Source organism: Genypterus blacodes, unplaced genomic scaffold, assembly GCF_046128005.1.
Source record: "Genypterus blacodes isolate CSIRO-AG114 ecotype Tasmania unplaced genomic scaffold, CSIRO-AGI_Gbla_v1 ptg000021l_1, whole genome shotgun sequence".
Taxonomy (NCBI): domain Eukaryota; kingdom Metazoa; phylum Chordata; class Actinopteri; order Ophidiiformes; family Ophidiidae; genus Genypterus; species Genypterus blacodes.
Window position 1 is genome coordinate 1,296,311 of NW_027466834.1, and position 25,747 is coordinate 1,322,057.

General features: G+C 40.2%; 1 protein-coding gene across 3 annotated transcripts in view; it reads right to left on the reverse strand.

Annotated features, from left to right (window-relative positions):
• Positions 1–25,039, reverse strand: part of peak1 (pseudopodium-enriched atypical kinase 1) — a 73,872-nt gene extending 48,833 nt beyond the window's left edge. For all 3 annotated transcript variants that reach the window (XM_076142392.1, XM_076142393.1, XM_076142391.1), the window contains exons 1-2: positions 24,821–25,039; positions 7,413–7,503 (exon numbers count right to left, since the gene is read on the reverse strand). The gene's annotated coding sequence lies outside the window, so the exon portion shown is untranslated. The remainder of the gene's footprint in view (positions 1–7,412; positions 7,504–24,820) is intronic.
• Between the last annotated feature and the right edge of the window lie 708 nt (positions 25,040–25,747).

A 25,747-nucleotide genomic window follows, 5' to 3' on the forward strand; every position in this document is an offset into this window, starting at 1 on the left:
ACGGCTGAAACAACATGCACCAGAGGGTGGGATGTACAGGGTCTAGCCATGTGCAGAACAAGGCAAGATTATACATGGTGTGTGTATAAATGTCTAAATACCTACCTACTTTTATACCTAAAGTAATAACCTATATTGTAAATACTACTTTATACTACTACCACTTCCCAGCAAGATGCACGTTTTGCACTTTGTACCTTTTGTACTCCTTATGTACTTTATTGTACTTTGTTCCCCTATTGTTTGTACTTGTACCCCTTATTGTGTGTACTTTACCTTGCATGCATTCTTGCAAGTTTTTTTTTGCACTAGAGGTGATTCTTCATCTAATTCTCCACTGTACTGTAACTGTTGCACAGTAATTTCCCTCGGTATAATAAACTTTTATCTTATCTTAAATTATAACCTAAATTAATCTTATTATTGTAGCCTACAGCAAAAACTGATTTAAGAGAAAACCAAATTACATCCATATAAACTTTCTGTGTTAGTGTGACAAAAAGCCAGGACAGGACAAAGTTCTGAACAAAAACAAGATCATAGCTGTACTTTACATCCAAAATAATTATACAAATTCAAACAAAAAATTAAAGTAAAATAAATGTGTCTGAATCAGTCAACTTGTCATAGCAACCTGTTTTTCTATATGCATGTATAGCTATGCTCTGCAAACAGAATTGCATAACTTGCAAAGTTGCATTCAATAAGAAGCTTGAAAGTTTCTCAACACGTTTATTTGCAGTCTTTCTAAAACTTTGCTTTAAACCTCAAGGAAAAGAGGTTGGATTTATTGTATAAAGCCCTGGAGAAAATACACAGCAGCAATTGTGTTATGAACATTTGCAAACTTGCTAAAGCCCATTTAAGAAAAATTAGTGCACAAAGTGCACCATCATTTAACTTTAACATTTAACAATTCAAACAAATGTAGGATTATCTGCTTAAACAAATCTCTTCACATTACTCACAAAAGTGTCCAAAATGGACAAAGAAATACAAGGCCATACCTCTCTAAAATGAAATACTGTAACAAATATGATTCAATGTTATGATCAGGCCTGCAAATACGTGGTACAAAAGTACACATGTATTTTAGAGACACATTGCACCCCCTCTGTAATGCATGTGTTTCTGAGTGTGATATGTAAGAGGGGGTGCAAGACACATTTCAATTGCATATGATTTGATTGTAAATTGCATGTAATATGACAAATAAAGAATCTTAATCATTGCATTCAAGAAATGAAATAAGATTCAGAGCCATTGGATATAAGAGCTACAGGCCATTATTCAACTGGAAAACATTCTTTTAGAAATTTCCCATTTTACTTGTAAATGGCAAAGCAGGAAATCTAGTTTCCCATTCCACCTTTCAAGCATAAACCACACAGAGCGCAGAGGCCAACAGCTGAAACTTAATTCTTTTTCAAGAGAACAGTTAGACAAGGTTGACCGAACAATGAAACAAAGGGTGACTTGACTAGAGGGCATGGCTCATATCAAGTTGTAAGCCTGCGGAGAGACTAGTCCAGGTTGTGGCCGTCACATCTGACACAGATTACAAGGCAACCACATGTGGTGACTAGATATGCACTCGACAGTCAGGGACTTCCCCTTCTACAATACCATTAAATGCTGTTGGAATTCATTTGTATTTGTAGGTAAATGGTAATCGAGTATCAAAAATGATAGTAGTGGCTTTCATTGTGAGGCTGTAGGCTACATATGGTATAGACCAGGGGTAGCGAACCGCTCCGTATGCGGCTCTTTGCTCTAGCGTGCGGCTCGCCTCCAGCTCGAGTTCTCACATATTTATATATATTTTTTTTTTTTTTCGATTTTAAGATTTATTCATATATATTTTGTCATCACGCGATCATGTCATGTGGGATGTCGCGATGTCATGTGATGTCATACGTCATATGTGATGTCATGTGATGTCATATGTCATGTGTGATGTTATGTGATGTCGTGATGTCATATGGGATGTCGAGACATGTCATATGAGACATCTTGAGCTATTGGAACATCTTGAGCTGTGGGACTACTTGTGTTTTAATGTATGAATGGAACTGTGTGTTGTTTATTTATTGTTATTTATTATTTGTTTGTAGTTGTTTATTTATAGTTTGTTGCTGTTATTTATTACTGTTCAAAGATACAGACACAGCACAAATCCATTTCGTTGTATTATCATATACAATGACAATAAAAGCTATTCTATTCTATTCTATTGAGAGATGTCTTTAAGTAATGTCACAAGAGCGCATGCCTCCTTTTAGTAGAGACGCAGGTATCGCATCTCGGTGTGTGGACCAGCGAGAGAGAGACCGGTGGTATGTAGAACGGCCCAGTTTCCCATGCGTTATTCGGCTGCTGCTGCTGGAAAAAAGTGAGTGGCTGAACCCCGAAATACTGATCAACTTCGGCCCCGGAGGAAACACCTTCCCTGTGCTTCTCGACCACGGTTTGGGAGCCGAACAGGAAAAGGTTGACAGTAACATTAATGTTCCAAACATGAATTATTCTAATGTGCACACGCAGTCTCGCAGTCGCTATTGTCTCACTGTCTCACCTACAGGCCGTGTCAGCTGGTGCTGTTAACGCTAATTGTGGTTTGGGCCGCTCACTCTATTCCCGTCCGCTCTCGCTGGCAGTCACTGGGCAGCTCCTTGTTGTGTGTACTGCAGTTTTTGTTTATAGTTTGAACATTCTTTAATAATTCATCTTTTTTTACTATCTGTTTTTATTGAAGCATACATTTTACATGACAGTGTATACATACACTTCTTGACGGTACATCCCACAGCAGTGTGTGACCAGGCTGGTGACCAGCATGAGGAGGAGGTGCCAGGCTGTTGTGGCTGTGTATGGTTCTTCCACACGATACTGAGGCTCCCGACTCTTTGTTAAATGAATGAATTGTAAAATTGCCAATGTGTCTTGTTTCTTCCTTGTTACTGATAGACTTCAATCATCCAATCCACCAAACAAAACCAAACAAGAGTCAATAGCAACAGCAGAATAAGCTGTTTGGCATCGGCAGAGAAGATTCGGCAAATTTTTCATGAGTGCAACCCACATACTCAGCTGTGCTGCTCATCCCACAAATGCATGTTCCTTACAAATGGGGCAACATTTAAAATGGGACTCAACAGGCTTTCCAACAGTATAAAATGTATTGCCAAGAAGCATTGTTACAACAGAGAAATAATCTACCAAACACAAATTTCCGAACTTTTTGTTCGATGTTTAATTCATTAACACAGTTGTTTTATTCTTGATTAATAAAATAATCTACAATGTGTCCAATGATTGTATTTTCATACTTCACCATTTCTAAATTAAGTAGTATATCGGTTACAAACCGTTTATTCAGGAGTTGTCAATGGTTCATAAGATCATTCAGAAAGTGTAAGTAAATAATTAACTAACTATTTAGATGTGCATTTATGCATGCATTTATACATGTAATGTAAAGGGAGGTCGATCGCATGCGTGGGAAAGCAGGTCCACATCTTGGCAGCATTTACGAAGGGGAGGCATTAAAAAGCCAAGGCAGGCCATGAGGACTGTTGACCTCTTCTCATGCTATGGCACATTCCTGCCATAACTAAGTTGAAACAGGCCTGGGATAACTATAGCAGGCAGCACAGACTGGAGGAGGTAAGAGACCACCACTCACTCCTCTCAAACCATTCGGAACAACCTACCAAAACCCACAGAGACTCAGAAGGTTCAAAAATCAAACTGACATCACTGTACCACTCCACCCTCCACCCGTCAGGTGGTGATAAGGGGAAAAAAAGAAAAAATATTTTAGACTTCTAGTCAGTATTTGTATCATCAAGGCCAGAAAACAATTCTAAATGTTCAGATAAACAACACAGTTTATTGATTTAAAAGGAACATGAAGCAAATTGTGTAAATTAACACTAAATAAGTTACATTGTTTTGTTCTGATTTTTTAAAGTTAGCTTTCTGTGTTAAATTTGGGTTTCCGGCATGAGCTTCAACTAAAATTTGCTTAAATGAACGCTTGTAGTTCAATATTGACTGACATCTTGGGCTGGGTGATATGGGCAAAACATATTCAACACAATATTTCTCAATCCTTTGGCAATATTCAACATTTCTAATATAATTGGCAATGGCCAACAGTTGCATGCATTGCAAGGGATTTATTGCAAGTTATACTTTTTGAGGCAGTGGAACAAGTCGCTTGTGCTTCTAGATTGTGTAGCTACCTTCTTGATGGTACAGTCAATATTTATATTCTACCTAGTGTTACTGACACCAATCAAATATATTTTGAACTTGTATCAAAAGTGTATAGATTCAGTGAATATAAGCTTTAATGGTCTGAAATGCCTTTGGTTTGCTCTTTTTATCGTGAAATATCGAGCAAAGACAAGACCCACAGATCATTTGATATTGATGTTTCAGAACTCTGTGACTTTGATTGCATATTTCACTTTCACTCATGCTCTGATGAGAACTCTTAACAGCTGCTGATTTCCACAGTTCCACTTACTGGGACCTTCAGGGAAAGTCAGGGAAGAAGAGAGGGAGCAGGGGTGTGATGGGAATACATGTTCCAGACAAAATACATGTATTGATCTCTGTTGACTTGCATACATTGGCATGGTGAGGGTGAACGACAAAGCACTATTGAAGGTCCATCTCTTCCAGCTTTCACACTACATTTCCTGAGACTTGGACACTACATATGGCTTAATTGACTTAGCCCTTATCAATGGGGTCCTAATGGGAAAACTTGACATTGTCTACTTCTGGAGCTAGAGAGCAAAGGCACTTTAGTGAGCATTATTAAAGTGAGAAATCTAGAGGGGGAAAAGCACAGGGCAAATCCAAGGACAATCACAGAGGTAAAACGCAGCAATCAATAAGCGGAGTAACTTAAAGAGCTTCCATGAGTCAACAGTGTGTAATATTGAGTGATCTATACTAGTACAATATACTGCCACTCAATACATCCTGACTCTCAGAGTGCTCAGAGCCTCCATAGGGACCAAAAAATACAACATTTGGCCTCTCTAGCACAACCACAGGCATCTGATCAAAACACAAAAAGCATGGTATATCCTTATTACCTCTTGGTCGTTTATATGAAGCAAAACCCGACATTTCCCCACTTCTACTGGCAGATACAGCTTTATAAAAGTATTAGTGCAGCATCATGTAAACAAAGGGTTAAGAATTTCTTAAGAGGTAATCTAAAATACAGAGAGTTATGAAACCTTCAAGCTTCTTTTGTTAAGAGATGTCAGTGGTCGAGGTCACGTCAATATTCTTGGAGCCATTACATGCATTAATGCATCTTAAGGCATTCTTACATTGGATTCAATATTCAGCCAAGGTACATGATGCAGGATGCTGCCCTTTCCACAAAAGCTTTAGTTGATTTGTTTTGACAGTGTGCCCACTTAAAATCACAACATTGGAAACTACATATGAAACCTTTATCACCATACAACAGATTTAATCAACTCTCAAACTATCGGTTTTCTTAACACACTGCTGATTGTCTTTTAATATATGGGTACAGGTCTGATACAGCATATGGCTTATTGACCACGCTTAGTTGAAACCTCTGAGCTAGTTCAAGGGTATGACTTACTAGACAAGTTTGTGCCCGACGTAACGGGGACGAAGTCGCCGGCAAGTTTATGAGAATATTCGGCTCCTCGCACCCAAAACTCAGTCAGGACGCATTACAGAATTATTTACCCAGCCAGTAATCAATTCTTGGGAGATGTAAGTATTCTCAGTTCGATCGAATAACATAATCTTAAAGTAAATAAGAGCAAAAATTCATTACTAAATTAATCCCGAATTCCCGCACTAATAGCATGATCCGAAACTGAAACTTCTTATTCTTAGCAGACAATTGGCGCATCTATTTACAGAATCAACCGATGAGAGACTAAATTATCACTAGCAAACAAATATTTTATCTTATGGAGTCAGATAAACGAGATCATTAAACTACGACAATAACAATAAATTCTAGTTGCCGAAGTGGAAATTCATCTGGCCTTCCCCGCTACTATTGGCTGCCATCGTTGGACCAAAGGGCGGGACTTCCGTGATTTTACAACGCGCCGGCGCACGGTTATGCAAACTGACGTATTTACATAGTCGGGTAGTCAGTTTGCGACGACGCGCCACCCCACCCCTAACTACCACGTCATAAAATTTCACTGTTACATTGGAAATGTGTGAAAATTAACTTGTCAAGACATGTTCTTCGTGGAGTCATTCCTATATTCCCCAGCTCTCTATAGCACAGAATGGGAACCTAAAAAAGATGCTCCCCAACTCTGAATTTAATTAATATGACCTGGACCATTGTGGGGACTCGCAAAACTATCGCAAGCCTATTATGCTGTTTATATCATCTGTATTTATCTTGTACAACGTCATTCTTCCCCAGTGGAATGTAGCCTTTGTGTTAGGATGGGAATCTACCCTAACTGGAACTAAATTAGGCACAAATATAATTAGATATTACAAACTTATATCAGAGAACCAGAACGGGTGTTTGTATACGTGGGCATGTTCAGGGAGCATAGTAAGGGACCCTGGGAAAAGGGTCCCTTACAACATAAAACCTTTTCAAAAGTTTATTTAATGTGCACTAACAGAATATTGAACTGGACATAGGGTCCCCCCAAGTTCTCAGGGTTTTCATGGCCTAGATACCCTTCCGCTCTTCACCTTACATGGCATTCTGCGTCTGGCTAAGGGTTGAAGTGTTAGAGCTCTTGAGCTGAATTCATCTCTGTTCTAGACTGAATTGACAGATAGACACAGAAAGATACACGCATTTTCTCCCACACACACACACACACACACACACATCTAAGAGGGCCAAGATAACGCAAGGTCGCCAAGCAGGATGACAGATCGGACTGCTTTGTAGTTGCTCTTCTGTGCCAACGCAAGAGAATACACTTGACAGAAGGAATGATTTATAGAGGAACAGACATGCAGGACTAACTCTTACATAACCCCAGGCAGTGATGCCAGGGACTGACATACAATATGGCCTTCCATTCTGCATTTGAAAGGATGACGAACCCTTTGTGCAACACACAAAGTCCAAGCCAAACATTTTGTAGTGAGTCTAAACTTATCAGGATGAACCTTCTGCAAAATACTTCAACCATTCCACTGACAACAAACATTTTGCAAACACTGATGGTCAAACCCCAATTCCTAAATGGTTGAGATGGTGTGTAAAATGAAAATAAAAAAACCTAATTGAAAGCAGGACAAATACAAGATAAATAATGTTGTTACTCATTAAATGTATTGTTTTTTTGTAAATATATACTCGTTCTAAATTTGATGCCTGAAAGACAAAAGAAAAAAGTTGCATGTGTTACCTGATTTAAAAGAGAGACATGTCAGGCCCCTGTTATCTTCCAAAGAAGCTCATTCAGATGCAGCCACAGGCATCCTAAAGCAGCAGATTTCCTGTGAACAAGAGGGCAAAGGATCTTAATGTCATTTTCCAACACGGTAGAGGGAGAATAACAGCATAGAATATCTTGAACTAGTAAAACAAAGTAAAGATGGCATATTAAACAGATAAACTGTAAAACGCTTTGGAACTGTTAAGCCACAATTGAACTTACATATATGTCAAGCTGACACTTCAAGCATGCCCAAACTAAAATAGCTGAATCCAAAATATAACAGCAGTGTTCAGTACAAGGCTCCACACTTATAGAGAAAAACAGACTGATTACATACTAGTAATGGTGTGTGAAACCGGTAATGGAAAAGGCATTTTTACAACATATGAGCAACGGTCCATGCAAATAAAGTTTTAAAAAGTGTGTGCATGTGTGGGATAACTGATTGTTTGAGATGTTATTAAACACAATGCATCTCAAAAAGAAACAACCATCACAATACACCCACAGACCACCAATTCACAAGGTATTGCAGAAACATTGACAAAGGTGCCCCAATTAAATTCTAGAATTGTTTGTTTGACTGCTGCACCACGTAAAAAAAACAACAACCGGAAAACAAAGCTGCACATAAACATCATCTAAAGTGTGGGAGTATTTTAGACCTACGCCGGATAATATAAAGCTCTGCAAAAAAGAAATGGCTTTTCACAGCAGCACAACTGCTCTACACCGACACCTGAAGCGAATGCATTGTGGAGCGCGTTGTCGAGGCGGCAGCGAGACAAAGATGAAGGGGAGTGATCATTAAGTGAATGGCGGGAGGTGTGCTGATTATAGTCGGGATGTGTGTGTGTGACAATTAAAATCCATGATAGACAAATCCATACCGTTTAGACTTGTAATGCAACTCACACCTAGGATGGCAGGGCCAGTCAGGATGATTTGGAGGCATGGAGCTCCTCAAAAAGCAAGCTAGTCATATAAGGCAATAAATAAATACAGTAAACTCAACATGGAAAAACTTGTGGCCTGTTATCAGCTATTAGCTTCACTCTAAGCTCAGAGGACTCCACACAGCTAGTTTGTTCTATAGCATGTCTCTTAGTAAGTGTTAAAGAGAACAGAAAGGCATTTGCAGTTATTCATTTAAGACTGAACTTACAAACTGCAACCACTTTATTTAGGGATAATCTTATCTCTCAGCCAGAACGCCACTGTGCATTAATGATGCTTATACACAAAGAAATGTAGTTTTCAAGCTAATGCTCAACAACACAGTTGCAAGCCAAATCTCATCAAAAGTCACAGGAGACAAATCTAACAGGAACCACTCCCCGACCCTCAATTCATCCCCTCCAGACTGGTTTTGGGCTCTTTATACAGTTACCAGTCAGGAAAGAAGCCAAGCTATGTAAGGAGTTGTTGGTGTAGAGCACAGCTAGTGGCTGAAAACTATTGGAGTCAAAGTGGGTGGTGGCATCTGTTAACACTGAAAGCCTTTTTATTTTTTGTTGTAAGAGGGCCCACTTGCTTAACATGACTCGAGCCTTTAATGCATATACAACATTAATATTGGCTGCCCGAGGGGAATGAGGGAGAAGTTAAGTCGTGATTGATCTGGTTATGGTGATAAGGTCATTGAGTGTTTTTTTCCCATGCCATGTGGCCGCCAATACTGCACAGGATATTGCCAAGAAGTTGCACCGACTCATCAAACTGTGCCAAATTTGACCATGTGTCTGTGATATCTTTAAAGACATTCCTGGATTAAAAAGTAAAGTGTCATGATGAGCAACCTGCATACATTAGGTCTGGAGCTGTTTCCTTCACAGAGTATCTGAATCAATCGTTCATTATGGCTGAGGGTGGAATATTTTTAGAGATGAAGAGAGCCTTGGACAAGGTGCACGTACACTGAACCGTTGATCTTAAACTCCATTTAAGACTAAGAAGACATGCCAAGCTCAACAGAACCTAAAACAAATACATTGCATTATGTTAGCCCCCCAACGGCATAAGACATTACTGTACTCAGCAAAAACGTAGAGCAAGAAAAACTTTCAAAGACCCTGCCATGCTTGCTTATCGCAATCTTGTTCTTATGAGACCAACCTAAACAAAAGAAATTTGCTTTGAATGGCAATGGTAGAAAGTAATAGGAGAGAATTGTCTTGAAAAATTCTATTAGTTGTTAAATTGAAATCCACTTCAAATAACATACATTTTGGCCTCTAAATTATGAAATACCATCATATATGCTTTCCTTACCACTTTGAAAAGTCTTGTTTTTGAGACAATACAATAAATACTTTCTGAATTCTTCGTGACCAAAAAAGACAAGATGGTACAGCAACAGTGAAAAGCTGAACAATTACAAAAGAATTCAGTGCAGAAAATGCTAAAATGTTCCCACATCTCAGACATGTGCCTAGATCAGTTGAATAAATGGACTGGGAGGCCACAGGAAGGGTAGCTGACTGTTTGAGGTGGTCCGTGGAGCATGTCTTTAGGCCAAAGCCCTGTTCCCAAGACAGCAAAGAGTTTGTTGCAACCTTACAAGCAGAAACAAAAGAGATGCTGACTGGCTGAATTGTGCTGAAAGTATGAAATAATCTGTTTCAACTGAAACACAATTTATTGCAAAACTGACAAAATGACAATCAATGCTCAAGACCAAAACAAGTCAACCTAATCCAACTTTAAAATGCCATTTTCGCCAAATGGTAAAGTTATTGGATCATCTAAAAAGAAATGCAGCCTGTACTGGTTGTGACTAGTGACTGAATGGGTAGCACACTTTTAAGTAGAGCAACGCAATAAACTTTCTCCTGTTGCACATTAACCATGATGTCATTATTGTGCATCTTTTAAGAGCACAGGGTATGCATCACATTTAAATGGCATTAGATATTATATTTAACAAGATTGTGCAACAGGCAGCCTGGTGTCTCCTGGATGACATTATTAAATTGTCATCCAATAGACACTTATTACACAATAACACACTGCATTTCAAGGTTCTCATATTCTGTTTTTCTGCTCACTAAAACCTATACTAGCACAGGTTACTCTTCCACTATGAACAAGGTTGTCTTATCTCATTCCACCTACCCATTATGGGGTCTCAAAACAAAACACTCTAATTCAATAATTTTCTAAAGCCTAAATTTACATAATTCGGATTCTGCGGGAGCTTCTCTCCCTAAATCTGGTATCTGCTACTTACATGGTTAGCTTGATCTCTTTCTCCACCCAAGTTGTTGCAACAATTTGACTTTCCGAGTTTTACACTGCTGTCTCCTCCGAGGAGATTATTTGGTGTGTCCGTGTGCATGGGGTTCTGTGTGTGTGTGTGTGTGTGTGTGTGTGTGTGTGTGTGTGTGTGTGTGTGTGTGTGTGTAGTGTGTGTGTGTGTGTGTGTCGTCCTGGCCTTAGCTTGGTGTATTTTAATCCGTCCCTCTCATATAAATGGGTTCTGCCTACTGAATGCCAGCTCTGGTTCTGGCATGCCTGTACGTTTAATCTCCTGGAACATTCGCGGAATGGGCAATCCTGTTGCAAGATCCATGTCTTCTGTCACCTGAAGCGGCTCAACTCATACATAATGTTTCTTCAAGAAACCCACCTTAAGCTCAAAGACCATCATAGGCTGCAACCCCCCTGGATTGGCCAAATTTACCACTCCAACTTCAGTTCAAAATCCAGAGGGGTCGCCATTCTAATCAACAAGAGAACTCCTTTCTCATGTAGAGATATTGTTGCTGATAAAATCGGCAGATTTATTATAGTTGCAGGCACATTGATGCAAACCAATGTGTTACTGGTTAATGTCTACGTGTCCAACTTCGATGGCGTTGAGGTCCCCAACAGATAACTCGGTACTATTCCCCACCTAAATACCCATCGGCTAATACTTGGTGGCGATTTCAATTGCGTACTGGACCCAGCATTAGATCGTTCTCACCCCCTCATTTTTTCCCTGTCAGCAATGGCCAAAGCATTCTCTGACTTTGCTTCCCAGAACGGTCTAATCGACCCCTGGAGACTTTGCAATCCTTTGGTCAAAAAGTTCTCATTCTTCTCTCAGTTACACAATTCATACTCTAGGATAGATTATTTTCTTATAGACAACTCTCTCAAATCCTGTGTCGCTTTCTCTGATTACCTAGGCATCTTAATATCTGACCACGCACCCCTATTATTAGACATCCATCTGTCTACATCCAAATCCTCCCCTCCCCTGTGGAGGTTTAACTCATTACTGCTGGCAGATAACACATTCTGCAACACGATCTCTGATTCCATTGATGACTTTCTTTTGTTCAACAAAAACGACTCTACTTCACACTCATTGCTCTGGGAGTCGCTGAAAGCAGTCCTTAGAGGTCAAATTATTTCCTACTCTTCTCACTCCAGTAAAAAATACAGCACCAAGGTTAAAAAACTCTCTGCTGCCATCACCTCCCTCGACCAACAGTGCGCATCGGACCCCTCCCCAGAACTTTTCAAGAAACGCCTTAACCTTCAGACCAAATTTGATCTTATATCCACCAAGGATACTGAGCGCCTACTACTACAATCCCATGCTACTTACTATGAACATGGCGATAAACCGAATCGTCTATTAGCACACCAGTTAAAAAGACAATCCACCTCCCGTCTGACCCAAGATCTGTACTGAAACGAACACCCCTACTACTGACACCGTGGAAATAAACACCACATTTAAATCATTCTACTCCTCCCTTTACAAGTCTAAATTTCCCTCAGACAACACAGAGATGAATCAGTTCCTTGCCAACCTCAATTTCACAAACATCAAATCCGACACTGCGATAGCTCTGGATTCTTCAATTTCTCTTGAAGAATTACACTCCGCAATCAGAGCCATGCAATCCAATAAAGCCCCTGATGGATTTCCTATAGAGTTTTTCAAAAAATTCAGTACTAAACTTGCACCCCTACTCCTGGCTATGTTTAGGGGGTGCAAGATAAATATCAATTGAATGTGACTGTGAATTGCGTGCAACAAGTATTTCAATCTTAATCTCTTAATCTCCTCAAAAAAGACAAAGACCCTACCGCCTGTGGCTCCTATAGACCTCTCCCTATTAAAAAGCTGTTTTGTTAAGATCTTAGCCAAAATGATCGCACTTCGCTTGGAAAGAGTCTTGCTTCCATTATCTCGAACGAGCAAAATGGCTTTATTTAAGGTCGACAATTATTTTCTAATACTCGCACCCTTCTAATTATTATCCACTCCTCTCACTCTGTAATTTCACCAGAGATTGTAATCTCCCTAGACACTGAAAAAGCCTTCGACAGGGTAGAATGGGAATACTTATTTGCAGTACTGAAGCAATTTGGCTTCGGAAACAAATTCAGCAGCTGCATCAGATTATTATACCCATCACCACAGGCCAGTGTCCACACAAACGATATTCGTTCATTCGTACATTCTCAGACCTCCTGCCTGCCAACTACACTGCGCTCACTACAACCCCGAAAACTGACTTTCTTAGATGGAACAGTTATAAATGAACGTGATCAAAATGAATGTTCTGCCTAGATTCCTTTACCTGTTTCAATCTCTCCCTCTATTCCTTCCAAAACATTTCTTTGACTCTTTAGACAAAATTATCAGCGCCTTCAAGGATCCGCAAACCACTATTACAAAGATGTAAGTTCAGTGGGGGTCTCGCCCTGCCAAACTTCCAATCCTATTACTGGGCATTCCACATCGACAAACTACACTACTGGGTGAATTCCCCTGAGCTACCCTAGTGCAGGTTTGAAGCCTAATCGTGCTCCTTCTCTTCCTCCGCCACTGCCCTGATCTACTCGTCTCTCCCAACCAAGATTTCTCAGTTCACCAAGAACCCTGTTGTTCTTAATAATAATGATTTTGTACCATTTCAGGAAACACTTTAAATTTGTAAACGACTCCCCCCCGGGTCCAGTACGCAACAACCACCTGTTCCCATCCTCCTTGGACTCTTCCTTCTCAGCATGGCACCACAAAGGCATACAATGTTTCCTTGACCTGTACTCCGATGGCAGTTTCAACAGCTTCTCCAATCTGTCAACTCAACAAAGACTACCTGCTAACCAATAATTTAAGTACTTCCAAATCAGACACTATGCCTGCAGCAATTTCCAAAACTAACCTTCCCCTCCCCCTCAACTCATGTGGGAAGACCTGCTAATGTTCAAGACACCGCCAAGTGGGACCGTCTCTGAGATTTACAGCTGTAGTCTGGACCTCGGGGACCTATCTAATTCGCAAACATTAGCTACCTGGGAGACTGAGCTTGAACTCCATCTAGACATAGACTGGGGGGACGAACTCATACACAATCTTCATACTGCCTCATCCTGTGCTTGTCTCGCTCTCATCCAGTTCAAGGTCGTACACAGGGTCCATTTTTCTAAATCCAGATTGGCCGAAATGTACACAGACATAGATGACAAATGTAATAGATCACTGTAAACTGAGCCACATGTTTTTTCTCTGCCCCAGGCTCCTCAACTACTGGGCGGGTAACTTCAACACACTGTCCACCATATTGGGATTTCAAGTTCAACCCTCCTATCATATTGCCATCTTCGGCACTCCATATGACTATGCCAAGTTAACACCCCACTAAAGGAAATGATCATGTTCACCTCTTTGCTTGCTGGGCGACGCATGCTCCTGCATTGGAAATCTCTCACCCCTCCCTCTATTTAGCAATGGCTGAAGGATACAATGTATTTTCTTATACTAGATTCAAGTACACTATGAGGGGCCACACTGATAAGTTCTATCAGAGATGGCAACTGTTTCTCTCTTACTTCACAGATTTACAGGCTATGCCAGACCATTAACTGATTACCAGAACACCGAACAGTTCCTATTTATTTTTTCATTTTATTTTCTATTCCAGGCGGGCCAGGACGGGGATGTGTGACTGTGGGGTTGGGTGCGGTTTCTGGGTGGGATGTCCTCTCTTTGTTGTTTTTTTCTGTTTCTCTCTTTCTTTCTATCACAACCTATGATGCGATTTGTACTAACCTACATTGCTGTTTGACATCATCCTGTAGAAACTGTATTTACCCTATGAAAACATTGCAATTCCAATCTACTGGTACTCTACCTCAGGGTCTATGTATAAAGTTTAACAACAACAATAGTAGTGACAATACAACCTTCCTTTTTGTTTCTCTATCTCTCTCTCTCTCCTCTTTCCCCTCTTTCTATATAAAAAATGATCTCCAAAATATCCTACAATTGTATGCGCAATGTCATGTACAATGTTTGCTTCAATAAAAACAAATTGCAAAAAAGACACTATTATTAAATTGTCTTTTGCTATCACTTCATTTTGTTCTCACAGGGCACTTCCTTCCTGTTCCTTCTTTACTTTACGTCTGCATTTACTCTAGCCACTTCTCATTTGTTGTGTCCCCATTCTCCATAGGATTGATAGTAGGGAGGGCTATTGGCTCTACATCAGACACAAACTACGACAAAGGGGAAACTCCAGATTGTCATGGTGAGAGCAGCCACCCGTAAGCAGCACTCGGTAGTGTTTGTACTCAGTGTTTATGGTTGGCACTAATTACAGATTGGCAGACTCACCAAGCACTAGAAAACCAACGTTATACAAAGAAAATAGAGCTAGTTTAGACAGAAAAATGGAGGGTGACCATTAAAACTAGTCACTCAAAGCAGGCCAGATAAAACATGGAGCGATGTGAACGCAATATAGTGGCTCACAGCCATCAAGCATGATCAACCAAACACTTCATGGAGAAGCCTGTTAACTTGTGAAGGACCACAATGATGCCATTTAATTGCTACCCAGGGGTGATGCAGGCGGCATACAGAATGGACTGTATGGAGTTACACACTGTATATAATGTACAGTGAACACACGTACAAATATGATATTTGGTTTTGCAGTCATAGGCACAGCCTTGTGAAAATGCCTCTTCAAGTGATCTCTGACTCCTGGACTTCTGTGTTTCACTGACACTGGTGTCTGGTACTGGTACTGGTGGACACCCACTGAGATTGACAATGGCCGAAAATCAAATGCAATCTTGATATTACTGCACGTGTTTTCTGCCGGGGTTACTGGTGTTTCCACCACAGGCTACAACAATGGACAATGTAATAAATCAGTGTGAAACCTGGCATCTACTGGTAAAAATCAAGGTCTTTGGTGCCAGGAGATATAACCTTTTAATGGCAAGTCTCATAAATCTGGATTTGGGGATTAATAAATGGTTAAAGCAGCATTATGTAATTGTTGGATGCCCTCAGTGTGTGTTATTTTTAATTACATTCTTATCTCAGCATTCATCCCAAACATGTTTTCCCCACTAAGCTCTGTCCTCCAATACAACCTCTGCTACAGTGAGTATCCCTAGACAGCTCGAGTGAGGGGGAATGATTCAAAAAGACAAAAATATAATCCACGTCATTATTGAAGAGGGGGAACAATGCTTAGTTATCTTTCCCCTGACAAATAATCCTAAAACCAAACTACAGTTTGCTCTGATTTTGGCCAAGTCCCTGTTACGTGCACATATCCCACCAGTTAAGACTCTTAGCTGTACTTGCAGTTTTAGACAGAAACCAGGTGTTCTATTCTATGAACAGTTGGGTCCAGACGTATACAATTAAATAATCACTGGAGCATGTTGTACTGTGGCCCTGTTTGTCAGCCCCTTACTGTTCACTGGCTACTTTGTGCACAGCCTCTGTTCCCGTCAGTCAACAACCCTCTGGATCAGACTGTTCCTACCTCCTCCTCCTAGCCCAGTTCTAGTGGCTAGATGCCAATATCTAGGCAGAGCATCCACCTACCACCACAGTCATATACTGGCATGAATTTAACAGCAAAGCAGTCAGTTCAAATGACCAATCTACAAAACCTGCACACTTGCTCTTGTGGCCTAACTAAGGACTTCTGTTTCTTCAGTTCTATCTGCCCTCTTTCACACCATTCTCAGACCGACACGTAACACTTGCCTCATCCCCTGTGGACAGCTTGCCTGAAGCCTCAGTTGGCCTGCCAGCCTGATATAGCTATGGTATGGTTTGGGGTGTGGGCCAAGGTCTGAACGAATGGCTGTGTTTGTTTTCTTGCTATTTAGATCTTCATATAATCCACATCATGTCGTGAGCACAAATAACAAGCCATTACATAACCGGGGAAAATTAAAGAGATGGCATGAAATAATATTTCTAATGAGATCACAGCGTGGACAGGTTGTGTGCGTGCGTGCGTCAGAGAGCAGTGTGAGTGTTAGTGAGACTAAAGGGAAAAGTAATTTGAGATGGGCCCGCACTCTTTGGGTGACTTGGACTTGGGTGAGTCTGCAAATTTTATTTTAAATTTAATTTGAGCACCCATAAGACTTTCTGCAGTGTTGGTGTGCCAGGCAAGGTCAGTCAGGTGAAGTTTGTTTACAATTTGAAGCTGTGTAATGCATTTTCGTCCTCAATTCATCATCAGTCATAATCACTCTGGAGTGTTGAGTGACAGACACTGAAGGAAATTATAGCTTTTCTTAGCCAATAATTATACTGCTACAACTGCATAAACTTTAGGATGATATTCCATATTATATTATCTTTTTGCTCAAATCGATGGCTCAGCCGTTAGTTTGTCTTTCAGAGGATTCATATGACAACGTTGGGATGTTATTTCTGTTGAATATTTTCATTCAAGGCAGAATTAAACACATTATTCCAAATTGCTCAAATTAACCGAAGCTGAGGCAAAGAAGTATTAATTTTTTTCATGTCCATCACTGAATTAGGACAAGATTAATGAAAAGAGAAGGGCACTCATTGTGTGCATGAGTGATAGGAAGCAGTGCATTTTTTGAATTTCATATTTGGAAGGGAATAAGTCAGCCACGATGACCTAGTTTAGCATTCAGAATAGTAGGATAATAGGATTTTGTGCAGTCGCAGTGAGAGGAAAAACCATTAATACATGGTTCTTATGGATTTGCAGAGAAGCACAGCCTCCATCGCTCTCATTTTTGCTTTATGAGACTTAATCATTCTACTAAACTCAGACAAGATGTCTATTGTCAATTTAGAACAGGACGTACAGCAGGGGTCTCCAACCTTTTTGCCTCGGAGAGCTCCTATGACAAAAAAAAAGTGTCCGAGAGCTACTCATGTTTTTCATTATTCGCAACATTTATCCACATGGCTGATTCTCCACCCAAACCAGCTGAATAAGCGTCTTTTGAGTGAACATTTACAAAATGTTGATATCCAACACTCCACACTCACATTTTGTATGAAAATGCGCTTCAATTTAGCGACATGTGCTTGTTTTTTTCTGTATACATTTTCAGTGTCAAGCTCACGCCAATTAATTCACATCATAAAAAACAAAACAATGTTATTACTTATTTTACCAAAACTATACCTTTCATATTTCACATTTTCTGTCTGTCCACACATCACTGTCACAATTTCCCTTCCCATTCCCTGTAATTCAGGGAATCCTGTAGTTCCCATATCATCTGTGCTTCACATGCATTCAGTCTGTTCTGATGTTAGTGAGTTGACAGGCAGTGTGGTACTGTTTTCAAGAGGAATTAAAATAGTTTTGGAATGTTCTTGCAGTGAAGCACGATCTCTGTCATACAGTTTTGGAATGTTTTCCTGTTTGAAAGAACATTCACTGGATTGAGAGCCTGGGTGGAGCTTATTTTTTCTTCCAACTGGACTGTTGGATGCACAGTTCTCATGACTGTGAAGGTTTTTTTGTGGACCCTGCTCAACATGACAGCTTAATTCTGCAACTTCTGCATTCTGCCATTATGTTGTCCCGATTGCTAAAATGCATCCAAATGCTGCTATTTTTCCCCAGCTGAAAATGAAAACGGCTCTCGGACGGGAGCCGGCTCCCACCGTTCACCAAAGAGCTAAAAGAGATGATATGCGAACTAGAGGTAATTTTTCAAGCCAGTGCGTTCGCAAACGACACATGACGCCCTGCTAGCAGCCGGAAAGCCCCGTGAAAAGTTGCCGTGGACTTTGGTGAAGTGGCACTCCACAGACGCGTTCGCACCGCAAATGAGACATGCACACACTTGCCATTCACATTCGAAAGTTGTTGCCTTTTGTCTGGGCTGTTTTCGGGGCGGTCATCCTCAAATCCGGCTTGCGCTTGCTAGCTGGATGTTACGGTGTCGCGTAACCAAACATGACAGCAGCGTCATTTGTTGGACTGGCAGCTGATTGGCTTATAATTGTTTTGTGACACAAGGAGGCTGGATGTGTGTGAATTGCATTGGATAGAAATTTAAACAGCTTTGCCAAGTGACGATGTGTTGTCAAATGTACGTATTCTTTGAACCTTTCGACGAGCGACTCGGAAACGGTTTGCGAGCGACTGGTAGCTCGCAAGCAACGTGTTGGCGACCCCTGACGTACAGAATACATCTAAATCTTATCTGATCTCATCTTATTTAAATAGCTAAAGGAAAGCCTTACAAAAAACTTAATTATCTATCACCCAAAGTTTACAGATAAATGTTAGTCCATCAGTAAATGGATGTCCTCTTTGTATGCACCGTGTAGATGATCTGCTGTTCTGACCAGCAAAGCACCTGCAAAAACACACAAAACAACAACACACTCAAAGACACACACATACACAACCCTACAACAAAATCCTTCAACAATGCAACATGGAAAACTGATCCTTCAGATGAATGCACAAGATAGTAATGAAGTTTGTACATCTCCCCCATCCAGGGCAATAATCTGAAACAGAGTACAGAGCTATGGTTCACCGTGGTGAATAGGAGAAACAGCAGCATGGTATGTTTCGGAGATTATCCAAACAATACGTAGCCAGTTATTTTGGGACGCAGGGAGAGTTTAGGGGAGATGGTGAGGTCAAAACTTAAGCACATGCCATAAGCACATTGTGAGTAAGTCAGAACTGTTTATGACTTGCCATAGCCCCAACCAATCACTGAAGTCTTGCCCTAATTCAAACAAATACTTGTGCAGATAGGTCACCACATATCCAACAAAGAGAGGATTATACTACCATAAATGGGGTTCAATAAAATGGCATGGCAATTCTAATACACTGCGTGCTGAAATGCTTCACCCACACGCTCTTTTCAAACTCTCATCAAAAATTTGATTCAATTTGGAGTGATTGCTTCAGAATGAATCACAACACACAGGGCTGAAGACAGAATGTCATTTCGCTGTGACCAGGCTTAATCAGAGGTATGGTTTCCCATTACACTACTTATTGGTAACACTTGAGGCCATAGTGCTGGGTTTTTGGTCAATAAGAGGTTTTGATAGTCAGATAATCGGTCCAAATAAATCACTGTGAGCAGCAGCGATTACGCCTGGAAATCCAAAAGCTTGACGGAAAGACACCATTTGGGTAGGTGATAGGTAGATATGCATGTATGCAGGGAGGGTATGTGCATGCATTTCATACCCTTCACTGTATAGACGGTGGATTTTATTATTTTTTCATAGTTATTTGCTTTACCACATACCCACACACATCTAAATGTAATCATCAAAAATGCAGAACTGTGGGATTGAGCCTGAAGGCATTTTGCTTCCAATTTCAATTGGAAACTGAATTCAACCAGGGATTTTGATCTCCCACCATATACCGTCATGTCTGTATTGGCAACCTCCCATTCCTGCCTCAGGGCTTTAAGCTCTGCTTCTTCTCAAAGAGAAGCCTAGATAAACAGCTACAGATAATTTCACTCAGTGTCTTTCTACACATCATGTTAATAACAAAAGTTTTTTATGTGCAGATAAAATTGCAATTCAAGATTAAAACATATCCGAATCAAAAGCAGTCGTAATGTTAAGGAATTTTCAGGTAAGTACAGGTTTGTATCCAACTAGTGCAGGACTGTGTGATTTGTTTTAAAAGCTATACTGTACAATATTCATAATTCAATTTAATTGAGATAATATATTATACCTATGTTCACAAACAGCTAAATTTTTAAATTGCTGATATCCCCAGAACTACCTTGTTTTTACCTTTTTTGCATGATAACCCTGAGGAACGACACAGAGGCTGCTGAGAAGCTTTGCTTTTTGCTGTAGTCACAACATTCCTGCTCTTATAGTGTGACACTGGGAAATAAACACATCAGGCTTGGAATGCAACACAGCTGGTGCTGACCGTTGGGGTAATTTCAAAATGAAGTCTTTCGTTTCAGGGTCAGAGAGTCCAATTGGGGCCACAATGTGTATGCACTGTAAATTAGGCTTGCAGGTTATCATCAATACTGCGACTCCACCATCCATCGTGTTGCCTTTCCCTTATGAACCTCACAGGAACATGATGTTGACGATAAGGCTGTAGGAGTAGCCTTTCTCCCGCACCAAACTACTCTGTTCAACATGACAATAGCTGAGTCCATTAAATAACTGAGTCAAACAGCTTCAGCCCATTAAGGCAATTTGCAAAATGCTGAATAGCTGAACTCTGCCAGCCCTGTGACAAGGAAATACACTTTAAATCACACGCTTCGGTGACAGGACATAGTTTGACAAGAGGAGAACTACAACATCCAGCTTTCAGCCGGATTGAAGTCATCAAGCCTCATACCTATGCACAGCAAACACAGCTGTAGCACTGATCTTTAATTCTGCATTAAACATTAATGAAGATCTGGAATAGAGATTGTTGCTGCACCTGTTGGCTGACATACCTATTAATTCCAAAAATATTCACATAAACATTACTAAAATAATTTCCACTCAGATCTTTGATTCGAAACATTCTATTATTTTATTCCAAAAAGATTAAGTTCAAACCTTTAGCCAATAGGCTATAGTCATAGATAGGCAATGACTTGAACTCATAAAGGAGTATAATCACTCATGCTAAGGGTCAGACTACTACACAAGTGCAAGATAAACATTTTACAGATGCAGAAGTGGAACAGCAAAAGTAGCAATCCCTATGATATATAGTCTGGTACCTAAACAGAATGCCCAATAAATGTGTGCATCATAGAAATTGGTATAAACATAACATAAACAACTACCTACATGATTAGGCAAGATAGGATAAAAAATTGAAGTTAAAGTAATATACCTGCATCTCAAAAATCAAATACTTTGTCAGTACATGTCTGTCATCTGTCTGACATAAACTCACAGCATCACTGTGCAGCATCAACCTGCACTTATTGTCCACCATCTTCCACTTTATTAAGTTGTGAAATGCCTGCATATTCAATTCACAAGTCCATGAAATCAAAGATAAAAATCCTTGATTTGATAGAAAGAGTGGTGCTTTGATTTGCAATTCAGAAAGGGCTTTGGGTCATTGAAATGTGTTGATCAACCTACTGGTTACTCTGATGTTGAAAATTGAAAAAGAAACAAAGAAAAAAGAAAAGAAAACTCCAATGTTGAAAGACTGCGCGTGGGAGTGTGTGTACTACTTAACCTTTACGTCACCCGTTACCTCGCTCTAGCCCTGGCTCAAGGCAAGGGGAGGGGTCAAGGGTCAGGGTCTCACATGACACTTCCTCCACAGATCTGTCTTTAGGGCCCACATATACACATGCATTCTGTCAACCCAGAAATGACCTCTTATTTATGTCGCTGAACTTCCTCCAAAACAAATGTTTCTCAGCTGGGTATTGGTATATTTTTGTCCACAAATAGCAAACACACTTTAGATCTCATGTTACCAACAATCAGTTAAAATATCAGTTGGTCCAGATTAAATTCCCAGATGAGCTCATGTTAGGGCTTGAGAAAATGGGCAAAAAATATCAACCACAATATTTTTCTGTTCCAGTCTTAAAGAAACAACTTAACTGGCCAGATAAAAATCATTGCAAATATATGGTCAATATTCCAGATATCTCCCAGAATTAGCTCATAGTAGTAAGAACTGCCGTGTCATCATTCTGTACAATGCTATTGAGAACTACAGATCGGCTTGGAAGATGGTACCTGTCCTTGTAGAAAATGCCAATAAAGTCCATCCAAAGCAGACAGTGTGTGTATTTTCACAGATAAAACATGAGCCCAGTAGTAACACACATCATGTTTTATGCTGGTTAAAATAAGCGACAGGTCTTACACATAACCTCCCACGTCAATTTAAGCATCCATGCTGAAGCTCCATTCTGTTTATTGTGAAACTTTAATATTCTAATCTAACAGATTATTTCAGCAACGCTGAATACTCAAATGCACATATACAGTTATATATCAATAATTGGTACTAACCACTACCCTACACATGAGTAAGTATCCATTTGAAAAAAAAATATTGGAAAGCCTCAGGGTCAGGTTAAGCTCTGGCTCATTGATCTTACTGACAAAGTTTCAGCCCAGTTCCCAATATGACAGTGACATTTTTTGATTTACTGACTGCTCTGTCAGCTTCACATCATGGAACATATCTTCGATGACACAGCTGTAATGCTGACCAATACACCACTTGAATGTCTGCAATAGACAAGCAGAAAGGTGAAAGGCAAATAAACGATGATGACATGTTCAGATTACAGAGGCCAGTATTCTAGAGTTTGTGTCAGACTTTATCTTACTCAGAGTCATCACTGAGAATCTTGTAGCCTTGTCAAATGTGAGTCCCAAAACACAATCTGCCCGGTGTTTACCTGAAAGAATTTCAGGTATGTTCACCTATTCAAACATCGACAAAACAGTCCCACAAACATTTGTCCCTCGTATTTTGGGGAAAGGAATCCACAGGGCATGTATCAGCAAGCAAATCTGAAATCTTAGCTCATCTGCCTCCACGTCCACTTTAAACAGGTCAAGTAACAATGTCAGACGTCTGGCTTTGTTGACACTGTCAACTTGAGCAGTAATCAAAACAAGACCAAGGGGCAAGTAATAACAAGAACTGACAACTACAACCCCACGTGAACACACAGAGGCAATATCATTTACTGAGATTCCAAAGCCTTTTTCAACTTTCACTTCCCTGAACTTGTGACACTGCCACTGAAGAATACATCCCTTTACAAACTAATTCTTCACCTACACAAAAGGGGCTCTGTACTTAGTCTGACTCATTTATACAAAAGTAAAAAAGGATAATGGTGGACTTCAGTATAAATTCAACTGGTACATTTTTAGGGAACTGGTTTTGCAGTTTTAATGCCAAAGAGTTGTAGGCTTTCAAGTTAATTTCTAATTTATCTGGATGGAAGAGACTCTGAATGATCAATGCAGATTATGTGATTAACTACTGTGTTTATACTGTTGATAACAAAAGTTTACACAACCTTACAATCAGCCTGACCTCAAAACGGACAATATTCCCAGTTTATTTTGAACAAAATGAATAAGGTGTTCCAAAAATGTTTTTTATTATATTTAATTTGTAATGTATTTCACACCACTTTGGCAAAAAATAATGTTCAATTAAATATAAAATTGAGGTAGCACTACTCAATGGTTATTGCTAAATGATTGTATAACACTTAAATCATTCATGTCTATGTCAACTGGAATGAAGAGAAAATCGGCTTTATGGATGTTTCTAACCTCTGGCATGTAATGTCACTTTCTATTCAAAGTTGATGCTGCTGACTGGACCTCCATCATGATAATTCAACCACGGACATATTCTGATGGGGTTCATTATCAAATATGTGCAAACCTTCACCTACATCCATCTATTCAAACATGTCAAATGTGGATGATGTCAATTGGCAGAAACTTTGGAGCCCTCACAGATACAAAGACCTTAAATTAGACCACAGAATATGGCCTGGTCAGGCTGTGTTGAAATAAATCTTGTTTTGTTTTAGTTGTGGTTGGATAACACTTTGTACACAAATACAGTGAACAGCTACAAAAGATTATGTTCATCTTGTAACATCGGGGTTGATTAAATAGCAATCGTGTTCAATCCTTCCTGGTCCTTCCAACAGTGGACCGCTGTCTGTCTGGTCAGTAGTGGTACGGATGAGTTGGGTGAACCATCCTTCGTTGAAACATTGGTAAATTGTGATTTGATGCCGATGTATCTTAAAGTAGACACAACCAGCAGCTAATCTGTAAATACAGTGAATTGGCTCAGTTGGATAGCGCTGTGTTTGCAACGTTACCTCACCGAGCGGCTCACACTCCTCCGCTCCGTCCGAACACTATCACCGCTAGCAAACTTTGCATTCCTGGACGCGGAACACAACAGCATAACTACCAAACAAACCACTTTTCCCCTGGTTACAAACACACTCCGGTCCCCAGATACACACAGGGACATGGCAACCGAAGAAAACCGACGAGACTTGTAGCTGAAGCACTTTCAATTTAGGGGGAAAAGGAACCTTGGCTAACTTTTCCTTACCTTTACCCACGTCGAGGCTCTCCCCGTTCGCTGCTACCGCTTCTTGGCAGCCATAATCCCGCTTTTGACAACGGCGTACACGGAGGAAAAGAGGACAATCCAAACGTGTGTGTGTGTATGTGTGAAGTGTTGGCAGTGTGAGTGGTTTTGGCGCACACACACTCACACGGCTGCACTCTCTCTGCGTGGCTTCGCTGTAACAGCCGCTGCAGTTTTTTCCACCAGCCTTGCCTGCCGCGGGGGCGAGCACACAGGGACACTGGGCTGGCCAGGAGAACCGCGAGAACGCGCAATTTACAGGCAACGCCAGTCTATTCTCAATACAAATAAGAAAAAAAATTCCGGCTGTTCAGCTTTAATATGGCTCTACAAGATTTGATTAAAAAAATGTACAGTTTTCAGGCCACACATTGCATTTTGTGAAAGTGACAGGGTGTGGAATAAAGTACCATATAAATCTGACCATATTTGTCGTGGAATTACCATACAATCACTAATATGGATGACGGGATGAGTGAGGCTATTAAAAAAGAAATTAAAAGAGAATTAAAACTTAACTTACACTGCGTCTTAATTTTTTTATTTTTTATTTTTTTATTTGTGAATATGTTACTCACAGAGTTTTCTCAGCAGATTTTTTCAGCAGACTCTCAGCAGAAATGTGAGTCTGGGGTACCACCAGGGGGGACATCAAGTACCACCGGTGGTCCGTTTGTACCACAATTTGACAACCGCTGTCAAATCATACAAATTACAGTCTTTTGGATTTGGCAGTGCTGGTGTGATGGAATGGGTAATGATAAATTATAAGACATTCAGAGTAACAGTAATTCCCAGTGTGTTCCCAGTCATATAACAAACATACACTATATTATATAATAAACTAATCAGCTAAATATCTATTTTTTAGCTGTTAAATTTCTTCAA